General features: G+C 34.7%; 2 pseudogenes; one reads left to right on the top strand and one right to left on the bottom strand.

Moving 5' to 3' along the window:
* Window positions 1-227: 227 nt before the first annotated feature.
* Window positions 228-6,290, top strand: LOC120125959 (annotated as a pseudogene).
* Window positions 6,291-9,043: 2,753 nt separating this feature from the next.
* Window positions 9,044-13,190, bottom strand: LOC120126204 (annotated as a pseudogene).
* Window positions 13,191-14,463: the final 1,273 nt, after the last annotated feature.

The raw sequence follows: 14,463 nt of genomic DNA, 5'->3' as shown, positions 1-14,463 counted from the left end.
ACGAAAACCATTAAAGATCATTAGATCTTTTATTCCAATGCAATATTAATCTCACCAAAACCATAAAAGATCATTAGATTTGTTCAAACATCGAACTCCAAATCTCCTCTGTTATTCCTTTCATTCCAAGCAATCCATGGTTTGTTTTATCCTTAATTTTTCCCCTTACTTGTAATCCCTTCAATTTCCCACTGTTTCCCAATAACCAGCTTGATAGCCCAAAAACCATGGCGATAATGAAGCAATATCCAAACCTCATCTTCACTCTCTCTTTTTTCGTATTTTCCCATCTCCATTGGCCAACACCTTCAGCCCAAGCTCTTGCATCAGCACCACCAAGCGGTCCACTGGACATCATCAAAATCCTCAAAAAAGGCAACCAATGCACATTCTTCGTTCGTCTCCTAAAATCCACCCAAGTCTCCGATCATCTCATCAGTGAGCTCAGAGACCCAGACGATGGAAAAACCATTTTCGCACCCATAGTTAAGGCTTTCACGAACCTTAAATCAAACATGATGAATTCACTCAACGACAATCAAAGGGTTGAACTCGTGCTATTACACGTCGTCCTGGTTTACATCCCATTGAACCATTTCCATATTGTTAGTAATCTGATGACAACTCAAGCAGGAGATATTGTCGACAGTGAGTTCCCTCTCAACGTTACCACTACTATGATAGTAACCAAACTATCATATAATGTAAAGCAAATGAAGAGGAAAAGAAAACTTCTAATTCATTTTATTAATAATCGAAAAGTTGCATTTACATTGAGCAAGAGGTGCTTATATACTAAGTTGAATAACAATTCTAACTAACTCTTTTACCAATTTAGCACGCAATGTAAGCAAAGCCACATAAGCAAACTAATAACAAACTCTTAAAAGCTGCTTAACAAACTTATGCAAAGCAAGCAACGTAGCAATGCAACAGGAAACTTAGGAATGCATTTCATACTTCAACATTCATCCTACTTGATAGCTCTTGAAAGCTCATAACCATCATATCAAAATCTTCATTCATCAACACTCACCCTGCTCAATAACCCTGCAAAGGTTTAATCTTCATTCATCAACATCCTCAATCATGGCATTACTGCACAACGTATGAATCACTGACTTATCTTTGAGTTGAACAATTAGCAACCGTAATCTATGCCTTAGAAATAAAAGAGCAGACAGTGGCTTTGTGAAAATATCAGCAACTTGCTTAACTGCTAGAACTTCATGAACCTGTAGTCTTTCAGCAGTAACCATCTCTCGAACAAAGAACAAATCCAGTTCCACATGTTTAAATTTAGAATAAATAACTGGATTGACACATACATCAACAACACTTTAATTATCACACCATAAGGTAGGTGTACCATGCACAACAACATGCAGCTCAGAAAGTAAGGATAGAAGCCATCTCATGTCAGCTGCAGTATAGGCAACACTTTGATATTCAGCCTCAGGAGTAGATCTAGCTACCACCTGTTGTTTGTGAGAGCTCTATGAAACCAAGTTTCCAGAAAAGTAAATGCAATAACTAGATGTAGAACGTCTATCATCCACATCCGATCCCCAGTTGACATCAACAAATCCAATCAGTGTTAATTTGGAGGAAGGTGAAAACCACAAACCAAAGTCAATAGTACCCTACATATAATGTAGAATTTGCTTCATTTCCTGAAAATAAGTATCAAGTGGTGCTTACATAAATTGACATGCTCGATTAACTATAAATGCAACATCAGGACGAGTAATGACAACATATTGTAATGCACCAACAACACTTCTCTAGTAAGCTACATTTTCAAGGTTGGATCCACCCTTACTCGACAGCTTACAACTCGACACCATTGGCGTAGGAAGACTCCTAGCCCCATCAAAACCATTGCGTTGTAGCAAATTAGTAATATACTTTCGCTGACTCAACACAATATCACCTGAGGCATAAAAAACTTTAACACCCAAAAAATAGTTCAAGGTTCCAAGATCCTTCAAGGAAAACTGCTCATTCAATTTGTCAATGACAATCTGCACTTCATTAGATTTATTCCCAGTGAGAATGAGTCATCAACATACACTAACAAATACATAACACTGGTGGCTGTCTTGTAAACATAATGAGATGAATCGTATTTTGCTAAAACAAATCCCTCAGTTTCCAAATACATACGGAGTCATTCAAACCAAGCTCGAGGAGCTAGTTTAAGTCCATAAATGGTTTTATGAAGCTTACAAACAGTGTTCCCATCACCTAGCTCGTAACCTAGAGGCTGAATCATGTACACTTCCTCAGTAAGAATTCCATTCAAAAAGGCATTATTAATATCTATTTATCTTAATGCCCAACCATGAGTCAAGGCAAGAGAAAGTATAACATGAATTGTAGAGGGTTTAACAACTGGACTGAAAACTTCATAGAAGTCAACTCTTTGTTGTTGAAGAAAACCATTTTCTACAAGACGAGCTTTATATCGAGCTACAGAACCATCAACATTTCGTTTTAATTTAAGCAACCACTTGCATGCAACTGCTCGCCTATTTGTAGGAAGATGAACAAGAGACCAGGTTTTGTTATGAACTAATGCATCATATACTTCTTGAGCAGTAGCCTTCTAATGAGGATACATGAAAGCCTCTTTTATATTTGGAGGCTCTCGATTAGCACATATCACTTGAAATATTTTTGGTTTCCAAATACCTCTTTTACTTCTTGTAACCATAGGATGAATATTAAGAGTTGTATTAGGAGGAACATGAGTATTGTCTAGTGAAGCAATTGGCTCAGGCATGATTTCATGTGAACATGACTTACTGTCAGTTCTAGGCAATTCATAAACATCATTATCTAGCGGATTTGTACTAATATTAGTCAACCCTTGACTAGTAACAACATTTTGAGTAGATAAAACTTCTTGTCCATTAACATCATAAGTACCTTGAACTAGAGTTGTATGCTAATTATTAGAACCTCTCCCAACTGAATACTAATCTTATGGAACAACAATCACTGGAAAGACTCCATTGGAAATTCCATGAGTAACACTGTGTTTTTCAGCCACCTTACAAACACTATAGAGAAATAATGTCTCATCAAAAACTACATGCCTAGAGACAAAAATTCCGCCATTTTCATCCAAGAACTTATAACCTTTGTGAGAGGAGCTGTATCCAAGAAACACACATTACCGAGAACGAAACTCCAGCTTGTGTCTATTAAAATGTCGCAAAAATGGAAAGTAATCACAACCAAACACTCTCAAGTCAGAATAGTCAGGTGATGCTTGATAGAGTTGCTCAAAAGGTGACTTACCACCTAGAACATCAGTTGATAGACGATTTATCAAATGAACAGCTGTTGTAAACGCATAAATCCAAAATTTCGAAGGCAAATGTGCTTGAGCTAACAAAGTCAGCCCCATTTCAACCACATGTCTATGTTTCCTCTCAGCTTTCCATTCTGCTCTGAAGTACTTGGACATGAAATTCAATTCTGAATTCCATGATCAAGAAACCATGCATAAAGGGCCTGATATTCACCTCCACCATCAATTTGCACAACCTTAATTTTTTGACCAAACTGAACTTCAACCATTTTATAAAAATGAACAAAACATTGTCCCACCTCAGGCTTACACTTAAGCAAATAAAGCCAAGTATGTTTACTAAACACATCAATGAATGACACATAATAGACATAGCCATCAGAAGAAGTGAAAGGAGTTGGTCCCCATACATCTGAGATAATTAATTGAAAAGGGGATACGTATTCAGTCATTGAATTACAAAAGGCCAACTTATGTGATTTTCCTTGTAAATAAGCAGTACAAATTTGAGACAAGCTATTTGCATCAGAAGTCACATTATATAATTTTATAACTGTCTTCACAGTCTTAACAGAAGCATGACCTAATCTTTTATGCTATAGATCTAAAAGAGTTTGTGATCTTGACACATTATTAACAAGACATCTAGACTCCTTTTCAACATTAGGAAGTAACTGGTATAAACCTTCATCCGTGAGCTTCCCTCGCAACAGAATGGTCTGAATCTAAGCATCATTCACAAAACATATGAATTGATGAAATTAGAGAAAAACATTGTTATCACGTGTAAACTGAGAAATATATACTAGCTTTTTCTTAATATAAGGAACATGAAGCATATTTTGCAAGATCAAAGGCTTGAAACTAGTCTGCAAGCAGCCTTAACCAATATGAGTTATTGTAACACCCTTATCATTACCCATTAGAAGTGTGTTATTACCTGTATAGGTAGTCCCTGAATCAAACACTGAGAGATCATTCAAAACATGATGAATAACACCAATATCTAGATACCATAGTGCACTAGCAGCAGTAGACTGAGTTGACATACTCGAAGAAACATCAGCCAAAGCAGAAATAAACGCTGCTAATGGCACAGTTGGGGTGGATGAGCTAAACCGAGTATCCACAGTCAAGGATCCAAATGATGAGTATGAAAATCCATGATAAAATGGAGCTAATAGTCCTCGAACTCCATGATACAATAAAGATGGATAAACTACACCATCTAGATAGGGGGAAGCCATAAAATGTGTGTAAGCTTGCATTCTAGGAGCAAGTGAGTGAGATAACTGACTACCAGCATTTGAACTCGAGGATTTCTTCCAAGTATCACTGTGCATAGCCTCACCAGTAGTAACACCAATGAAGCCCCTATCAAATCGATGATAGCATTTTTGAACAGTGTAACCAAACTTACCACACAACTGGCATTGAGGTTGATTTGAACCATTAAATCATCCTCGACCACACCCATGATAACTACTGCCTTGCTGCCCTTTTATATGAGAAGACTGCTTCTCAGACACCTCTTCATCAGTAGCAACTGTAACTGGCACATTACGAGCACGAGTATCACTCGAACGAACTACCATATTGGCTGAAATACCATCACTAAGAAAAACCTTCTGCCGAGCTTCACAATGAAAAAACATCTTAGTAAGTACATCTAATGATAAAATATCACGAGATGCAATAGCAATAATGGATTTAAACTCCATGGATAATCCAGCAAGCACAACACTTACCTTCTCCTGCCCAGTATCGACACATCCAACTACATTTAACATATCACATATAGACTTTACCTTTTCCAAATATTCACTTACAGTCAATCCTGCTTTTCGTTGAGAGTGCAAAGTATGTCTAAGTGCATAAATTTTAGCACTAGACCTAGCTCCAAACAATTGTGCTATTGCATTCCAAATAGTAAGAGGAGACATTAATCTTGTAAGGTGGGGTAAAACATCTACACTAACCGTTGTCAATAATCAAGACGCAAGTAATTTATCTTACTGTCTATACATAACAAAAGCTGGATCCTCCTCGACCTGACCAGAATTATTTGTAACCCACTCATTTGGAATAATACTATCAGGAGTAATGTATTTCATCAAACCATAACCATCAAGAATAAGAGCTACCCGATGCTTCCACAGTAAATACGTATTTTCAGCAAGTTTGACTGTGCCATGTTTGGGAATATGCTGAACACAGGAGAGAGTAGAAGGAAACACCGAGGAATTCCCAGGGGAATTCACCAGAGATACTACCTGTGCATCAGCCATGATTCTCACCACACAACAGAAAAGAAGCAAGAAACCACGCAACGAAGATCACATCTCTAGGAAATAGCGACTGATACCATGTTATGATAGTAACCAAACTATCATATAATGCAAAGCAAATGAAGAGGAAAAGAAAACTTCTAATTCCTTTTATTAATAATCAAAAAGTTACATTTACATTGAGCAAGAGGATCTTATATACTAAGATGAATAACAATTCTAATTAACTCTTTTACAAACTTAGCACACAATGTAAGAAAAGCCACGTAAGCAAACTCATAACAAACTCTTAATAATTTCTTAACAAGCTCATGCACATCAAGCAACAATAACGTAGCAGGAAACTTAGCAATGCATTTAATACTTCAATAACCACTGCTGGAAACACAGTGACTAATGACAAGGCTGACGGAAACCAGACTTGCTGCCACCGTTTATAGTGATGGTCAACTTGCTATTTATCGGGTGGATCAAGTGTTGTAACCTTTGTAAATATTTTCTTCTCAGTCTTCAGGTCTGGCGCCTACACCGGGAAAGGTTGCCGATGTTGCTGAGAAGTCTAGAGCTTCTAGCCTTGCCATGCATGATTTCGCTTTGTTTGCAGTTAGTGTTATAGTTTTTGCACTTTCTTTGTGACAATTAAAAGGTTGATGGGGAAATTTGGGGAGCTCCATTTTGTGTTTGATTTTGTTCATGGATTAATGATGACAAAGGTTGTGATTTGTTTGTGACTGCATGTTCCTTTTTCCCTTTGATCTCTTGGATTAATATTTGTAAAATAAATATTTTTCCAATGTAAGTTGCACCAACCAAACTACAAAATTCTAAAATGCATATCATACTTTCTAAAAAAACTGAGTCATTAATAATGACTAGGGGCGGTCAAACCGTTAATTCGGTTACCGATCGAAACGAATTTTTATTAATCGAATTAATCAAAATTTTTTTCTTTAATCGTTAATTGAACCAAACTTTTTTTTTGTTGAAAATATTAACAAAACTGAACAAAATTCGATTATTTCGGTCGGTTAACCGAATTAACTAAAATTTTGTATAATATTTTTAATTAGACTAATTTGAATATAATAGAAGTAATTTATTTTATTTGAGTCCAAATTTAATTAGGTATTGATAATTAAATGAGTATAGTGTGATTAAAAATAGTTGATTATTAATTCTTAATGTGTTTTAGCTTACATTAAATATTTAATACATATATAATATATTTAATATTTAATAATTTCGGTTAATTCGATTAATAATCGATTTCGAACCAAATTAACCATTAATATAATATTGAAAAAAGTATTAATCGTTTCCCCATCGAACTATTCGATGGTTGACCAAATTAACCTAACTAATTTGACTAAGTCAGTTAATTCGATTTAAACTGAAATGTGAACACCCCTAATAACTGATAGTATCAAATTTAATAATTGTGATTTATAGTAATTAGGGTAAATTATACCAGAGACCACCTAACTATAGCCCATTTTCATTTTGAACATAATTTTTGAATTTTTTCAATCGGGTCATCCAACTATTTAAATGCATTCAATTAGGTCACTTGTCGTTAACATTTAATGGAAGTGTTGATGAGGTAGTTAGTAAAATTGGTATAATTACATATTTGGTCACTCTTACTTATATATTCTATCAATTTGATCCTAATTTTAATAAATTAAAACAAAATTAATCATCAAATTAGATGGTATTTGGTCACCCTTACTTATATATTCTAATCCAAATTTTAATAAATTAAAATAAAATTAAAACACCATAGAGGGGGAATGGGATGTAGAGAGTTCAACCACTAGGCTAGGCTAATTATTTTGTTCTAAGTAGACTACATGTATTATATATATCTTATATCTTAGTGTAATTTTAGATTCTTAAATTATCTTAAATTCATATCTTAAGTTCATACTTTAAATATTTTAAATTCATATCTTAAAATCATGTTTTTATTTTTAAAATTCATATCTTAAATTCATTTTTATTTTATATTTTAAATATATTTTAAATTCATATATTAAATTTAATTCACATCTTAACATTGAAAAATAAATTTATATATTAAATTTAATTCACATATTAACTTTAAAAATATATTTTATGTTTATCTTAAATTCATATATTTAAAATATTTTTTTTTATTTTATATATTTAAATATATTTAAAAATATATTTAAAAAATAAAAAATATGAATTTAAGATATGAATTTAAAAAATAAAAAATGAATTTAAGACTAATATATATATTACTTTAGTTAAGATAAGAATAAAATATATTTTTTAATATTAAGATGTGAATTTAAGTTACAAATATATATAATATTAAGAATGTCAGATTATATTAAGATATAAGATATTTACTAAATGTGATCTACCTTGAATTTCCAACAATTAGCTTGCCTTTGTGGTTGAGCTTCCTTCATCTCTCTCCAATGGCCTGGGATTGAGTCTCCTACCTCTGTGGTTGATCTTCCTTCATCTCTCTCCAATGGCCTGGGATTGAGTCTCCTACCCCCCCCCCCCGTGCTTTAATTTTCTTTCCATCATAGGGTATATAAGTAAGAGTGACCGAATATGTAATCTTGAATTTCCAACAATTAGCTTGCCTTAGTGGTTGAGCTTCCTTCATCTCTCTCAAATGGCCTGGGATTGAGTCTCCTACCCCCTGCTTTAATTTTCTTTCCATCATAGGATATATAAGTAAGAGTGACCGAATATGTAATTATACCGATTTTACTAAATGCTATGTCAACATTTATGTTAACATTTAACAACAAGTAGCCTGATTGAATGCATTTAAATATTTGGGTGACCCGATTGAAAAAAAAAATAAAAAATAATGATCAAAATAAAAAAGAGTTATAATTAGGTGGTCACTGGTATAGTTTACCCTAGCAATTATTATTTTTAGTCGTTATAAATAATTCTCACTTTTATACTAATGATAATTTTTAGTTCATAATTTTCCAAAGTTCCGTTACAATTATTTATATTTCCCTTTAACTTCAATTTTCTACAAAAAATTTAATAACAATGATTATAATTAGGATACTTATATTATTCTCTAGGGATAAAGATTCTATTGCAATAATATATTTAAATTAATTAATAAAAATAAATACAAAATCAATTATAATAATACTATAATCATTGTAATTAGTTAGCTATAGTCAACAATAGCTTATGTGTACCTCCACATGTCATTTTAATAAATTAATACAATGCATTATTTCTAGAAGTATCAAAAATAAGACCTTTATAGTAAGAGTATAAAGCCTAACTACTAGTCAATAAAACACTTAACACAAATTTACGTATTTCAATATTATAAAAAATTTAGTGACAATGAAATTTGTGTCACAATAATATACCTATATTAAGAATTTAGTTGTGAAAAGAAATTTAATCCTACTATAACAATGGCTTTGCAACATAACAATTCTTATTAGCTTGCATTGCACTGCACTGGTAGTAAAAGGAACGAATTCTTCACATCAAGTTCCTCGGATTCAAATTAATATGGAGCTTGGAGCTCCATCTTGAAGAAGAATATCTTATATACTAGAGGTAGGTTAAATCAAAAGCTGTTCCTTGAGAATGGAGAGGAGATGAGTAGCAAGTTCGGGAGTATCACCATGATGCCCAATACTTCGAATCGCATGGTGTCCAACAACAATCTTCCATTTTGCACTTGATTCTCTTAATGCACGCTCCACATTCTACACCAGTGCACAGTAATTCCGAAGAATACAGAGTATATTCAAATTCGGGTTAAATTCTAACGATGGATACCTTCAACAAATTGGTAACGTAATGTTTGCGATGATGAATTCCGCGCCAATCGTAAGTGTGATCTTCAGGGTCTAGGAAGTAGCTCTTCACGAAAGGAGTGGTGTCCACAAAGATGATCTCAGCTAGTTCTGCCCCAAGGTTTTAACTCACCATCTTATTTAATGATTCCCAGTTCAAGAAAGAAGGAGAAAAAAAAAGGGAGGTTGCTTACCGGCGTCGACGATGAAGGATCTAAGACAAATCCATCTGATGTCAATTTTTCTAAGGACTCAATTGAGCCTCGGCATCACCCCTGTAATCGTGGTTCCTCAACACACTATGAAATTTACCAAAAAAAAGAAGAAGAAGAAGCAATTACGTTAAACGGTGGCCAGGCAAGGCAACCAATTCAAAAAGTGAAGTAAAAATGGTAACTTTCCGGAGAACCACCGCTTTTGGAGGCTGTTTGCGGTGTAAATATTGGTGAAAGACTGTTCAAACGCTGGATCGTGTGGGCCGCTCAATCCATTGTCGTAAAAGTTATCCCCCTACGATATCAATGTCCAGATTCTCTCCTATCTTTCCCATCTATAGCAAGGCACGTGTATATTATAATTACTTTAGCATGTAAAAGCTATGTAATTCAAAACTACGTAGACAAACTCACTAATAAAAGAGAACATGATTTTTTTTCTTAAAAAAAATTAATCAGATGCATAACTAATGGGGCAAATGGCTGAGATAATGTGTTGAAAAAAAATCCTTAAATAGTCCACTCAAATATTTTTTTTATAGATAAAATAAATGGAACAGTGCATGGCAGAAGTAGATGGGATATGCGAATCTGCCGGTGGAACATTATGGGCTTAGGGGATAATACCCTTGGAATATTCGCTTCTTCCCATCACGCTCGCACCAATACGTTATTGGTCTCTTTTTTTCTTATTCTATTATTGATGTAACTTTATTTAGAAATAGGACTTGCTTTAATTAATAAACTATACATTTAATATTATTAATTAAAAATGTAAAACAAAATGGGGTTTTCACAAAAATAACTTTAAATCAAGAGATTTTTAAGCCCGGTTTAATTAAAAATTTGCATCATGCTTGCATTAGTTTACATTGTTTGAATGGTATGATAAAATTAAACTTGCAAGCATATTTTAGACAATTTTGTTTTTATAATTAATTTGATTAAATATGCTTTAAAAAGAATTTAAGTCATAAACTAATAATGTTATCAATTTAAATATTATAATAATATAAAAATAAAAATCAAATTATGTTATATTAGAATATAAAGATTAAACTTAAATTTTAACATAATAGAAGAACTAACATGATTCTTCAAATTTGAGCCGTATGTTATGTTCCTAGAAAAGATTAGCCAAAAGAAGATATTTGATGACTATAATTTAGATAAAATTAATGTGCAGGTGGACTAATAATTGCTTGTTTAATCTGTTTTCTCTGCAACTGATCCCAAGAGAAATGCAAGAGATTCCTATGTCCCTGTATGCCTCTAATTCATCCAACTTCATATCTTAAAATCCTCATTTTGGTTTGATCAGTATGTTTTAGTTACTAATGTCTTGTAATTTCCTAGTGTAAGGTATTGGCACCTCTGCCCATAGGGCTGTTTTCATGGTTCACTTGGTAACTATTTCAATCACCGGCACTGGTATCAATCCTGCTCGTATTTTCGGAGCTGCTGTTGTGTTCAACCAAGACAAGCCATGGGATGATATGAGCCTTCACCTTGTACAATTTATTCGAATATCGCCTTTGTTTCTATATGACACCTTTATTACTATAGATGCTTTTGTTTGAATTTTTTCAGTGGATTTTCTGGGTTGAACCATTCATTGGAGCTGCCATTTATCAACAGTATATCCTCAGGGCAGGGGCTGCTAAAGCTCTTGGATCCTTCAGGAGCAGCTCAGCCGTGTGAAGAGGACTTTTCAGACCATTGAATTTGTAAATTACAACGGAAAAGTGTCATGCTTTATTAAAATGAGTTCAATTCAATCTCCAACTTTATTTAGAGCTTTAATTCACCTGCATTGAACCTGTAACAAAGATTAGCATCACCGATAGATCAAGTAAAGAGAGTAATCGAACTATCGGAACATAACAATACGTGAACTTGCATTAGCAAACTAGAGATAACAGTGGTTGTTTATTTAGTATAGTGCTCAACCACAACTGCAACATAAGTTCTTCTGCATGTGCCAGATGCAGGAAACCGACCCCGACAATGATAACAATTAGGCGCCTCAACGGTGGCGCCTGCAGAGTAAGAGCAATACATATATGACAAATGACTTAAACATAACAATGTCTAAAACAAGAATCCGCCATTTAAAATTCACCCTCTAATTTCCCCACCATTGATGCACATAAACACCAGCTCTTCTAAGGGACTTGAAGAGACCCATACAGCCTCCATTCGCTGCTCTTCCGCTGTCGGTTGAGTCTGAGCAGTTAAGAAAAAGCTCATCAATGAAGCAGATGATTCCACTTTCGAACAAATCTGATAGAAGCTGCAACTCCGCTGCACGTGCATTCATCTTCAGAACCACAAAATCTGCATATTGGACAGTATCTGTGAACCAGAGATGGAAGTCAAACTCTTCATTTTCAACAAATGGATCCGAATCATCTATACTATCAGAATCTATGGAAGCGTTATGCATGGAACTCGATGTGATTCGGTTTTCAGCAAGTCCCGGGTAATAAACAAAGTTGATACCAGGCCTTTTGACATAGGATTTCATCACCGAAGAATTGTGATCTACGAAATAAACATCGAAGGCTTGGTGATCCAGAGGATAAGATGGAAAGAACCAGTTTGTAACATTCAAGTTCATATGCTTACTGGCCCCGATATCGATATAGACCAAACACTGCTTCGTAGATACATTAACAAACTTGGGCAAATAAGCAATGCTTTTCTCAAACTCCATTGGCTTCTCCCCCATGAGAGGCTCTATGTGATTCAATACAGCTTTGTTGTTTGTCATAGATGGGCAATCAGCAGGGAGACGATATTGCTCGAAGTAAGTGGTGTTTTCGAGTTTTTTCTCGAATACAACTAATGTAAATTCATTGAAATCATCAACATAAATAACAACTGAAGCTTTCAACAGAGAAGAGACTGGGGTAGCCGACCTAATCAAGCTAGCAGAGTTTGAACCACTAAGACCAATAAGTATAGCCCCAATTCCACCAGGCCTAAGGACACGTTCAATCTCAAGCACAAGAAGCGCAGGGACTGATACCCTAGTTGAATCCCTGGATAACACAAAATCATAAGAACTGTCCTCATAATCAAGTTCATAAACAAACTTCTTATGATTGATAGAGAAGAAGGGGTGCCTATAAACCCCATTAACCTTAGAGAATCCCAAGTCTCTCAATGCCATAACAGCTGATACTGAGTCTTCACCAACACATAGAGCTTTTGCATTGTAACTCAACAGTTTCTTTCCCATAAGCGCTCTAACCACGCCGGTTGTCAAGTTCCCATCTTCCTTACATTGAAGGGATCCAAATGAGCCCCATACTTTGCTGAAGAACATGGTGCCTGGAAACATAAATGAAGCTGAAAAACCAGATTCAAGGGCACAGTCTGCTGAGGCGGTAAGGGTATACAACATTTGTGGATCGGGCCCAGATATGATTTGGAGCAATGGAACAATCGACAGTGCAACAGCAAACGCTAGGCCACGTAAAAGCACACGTCTCGCAAAAGACCCGCGAAAAATCATCAGTTTCAAGTTATTAGAATCCATAGTCTTTTGATTTTTTCAAACTTGATATATAGCCAAAAAGATCCAATCTTTGATTGAGAAGAAGCAGGAGAAAATGAACCCAAAACAAAACAAGGAAGCAAATCTAGCGAGTACAAAACCTGGATGATGTGTGATTCCCGCCTACAAGGAGACCCATTGATCTTTGAGCAGTTAACCAGACCTTCATTGGAACCCTTTTACTTGGCTTCATTATTTCAGACATTGTAAAGACTTGAACTTTAACCACTCCAAATTACATATTTTGATGAATTTGCCCAACCTATATCTGGGTTTCAGAGTTTTGAGTGAAACACAAAATGAAAATGAAAATGAAAAAAAACAATTTTTTTTTAGTTTTGTATAATGAGATTTAGGTGCTTACTGGCAAGGCATGATTTATGTGAAGGTGCTAACTGCTAACGGTATATATGGGGCAATGAAGAGCAGTAAAACAGGTAGATCTGAGCCTGTATTATTGTAACTACAACACCAGGAGCAGCTAAGCAGAATAAAGAGTGTGGGCCAAGATGAAGATGGTTGAGATACGTGTCAGCAAATGAAAAAAATTTGAGCTGAAAAGATTGGGCACCTGGAAACCATTTACATCTGACAATGTCTTGTGGGACCCCAATTATTTTCGATCTTTTTCTATGGGCGAAATGTGTCCGTAAATTCTAATGAGGGTTGGTTTTAATTCACAAGCCATTCGGATTTTATTATTATTTTGAAATCGAGGGTTTTATTATTATTTATTTAAAATATTTTATATTTATTTCTTATTAATTTTTTAGTAAATGCAATTCGGATTGTTCAATGCTCATGTTGGCAAATAGGGGCAATTAGAAAACGAATAAGGGCCATTAGAACAAGACCTCTAAAACGAATAAAGGCAATTAGAACCACTCCCGGTCACCGCCTGAATCTTCGCTACAATCACCAGGCAACACTATTGGTAATTCTCAAGGGAGTATGGGCATTCTATCCCATATTGAAGAGAATGTCCCTTATGAAAGGTATTTAAAGAGTCTTCTCTCACTCCCTTTTGAAATGTGGATAGACAACTTCCTCGCAAGCCACCGTCAGCTGGCCAACTCAACTCGATTCGGGTTGCGGTGTCGGTCATGGTCATGGTCATGAGAATACGCATCTATGACATGTCCGCGTGCGTTTTAACTTTTTTTAACAAATCCGAAAGAATTTTTTAAAATAAATTCTGTAAAACTGAAATGAATTTTTTTAAATGGTATTTATAGGCAAATATGTTTTCTATAAT

This window comes from Hibiscus syriacus, unplaced genomic scaffold, assembly GCF_006381635.1.
Source record: "Hibiscus syriacus cultivar Baekdansim isolate YM2019G1 unplaced genomic scaffold, ASM638163v2 tig00110450_pilon, whole genome shotgun sequence".
Taxonomy (NCBI): domain Eukaryota; kingdom Viridiplantae; phylum Streptophyta; class Magnoliopsida; order Malvales; family Malvaceae; genus Hibiscus; species Hibiscus syriacus.
This window is presented reverse-complemented; position numbering and strand designations above follow the sequence as displayed.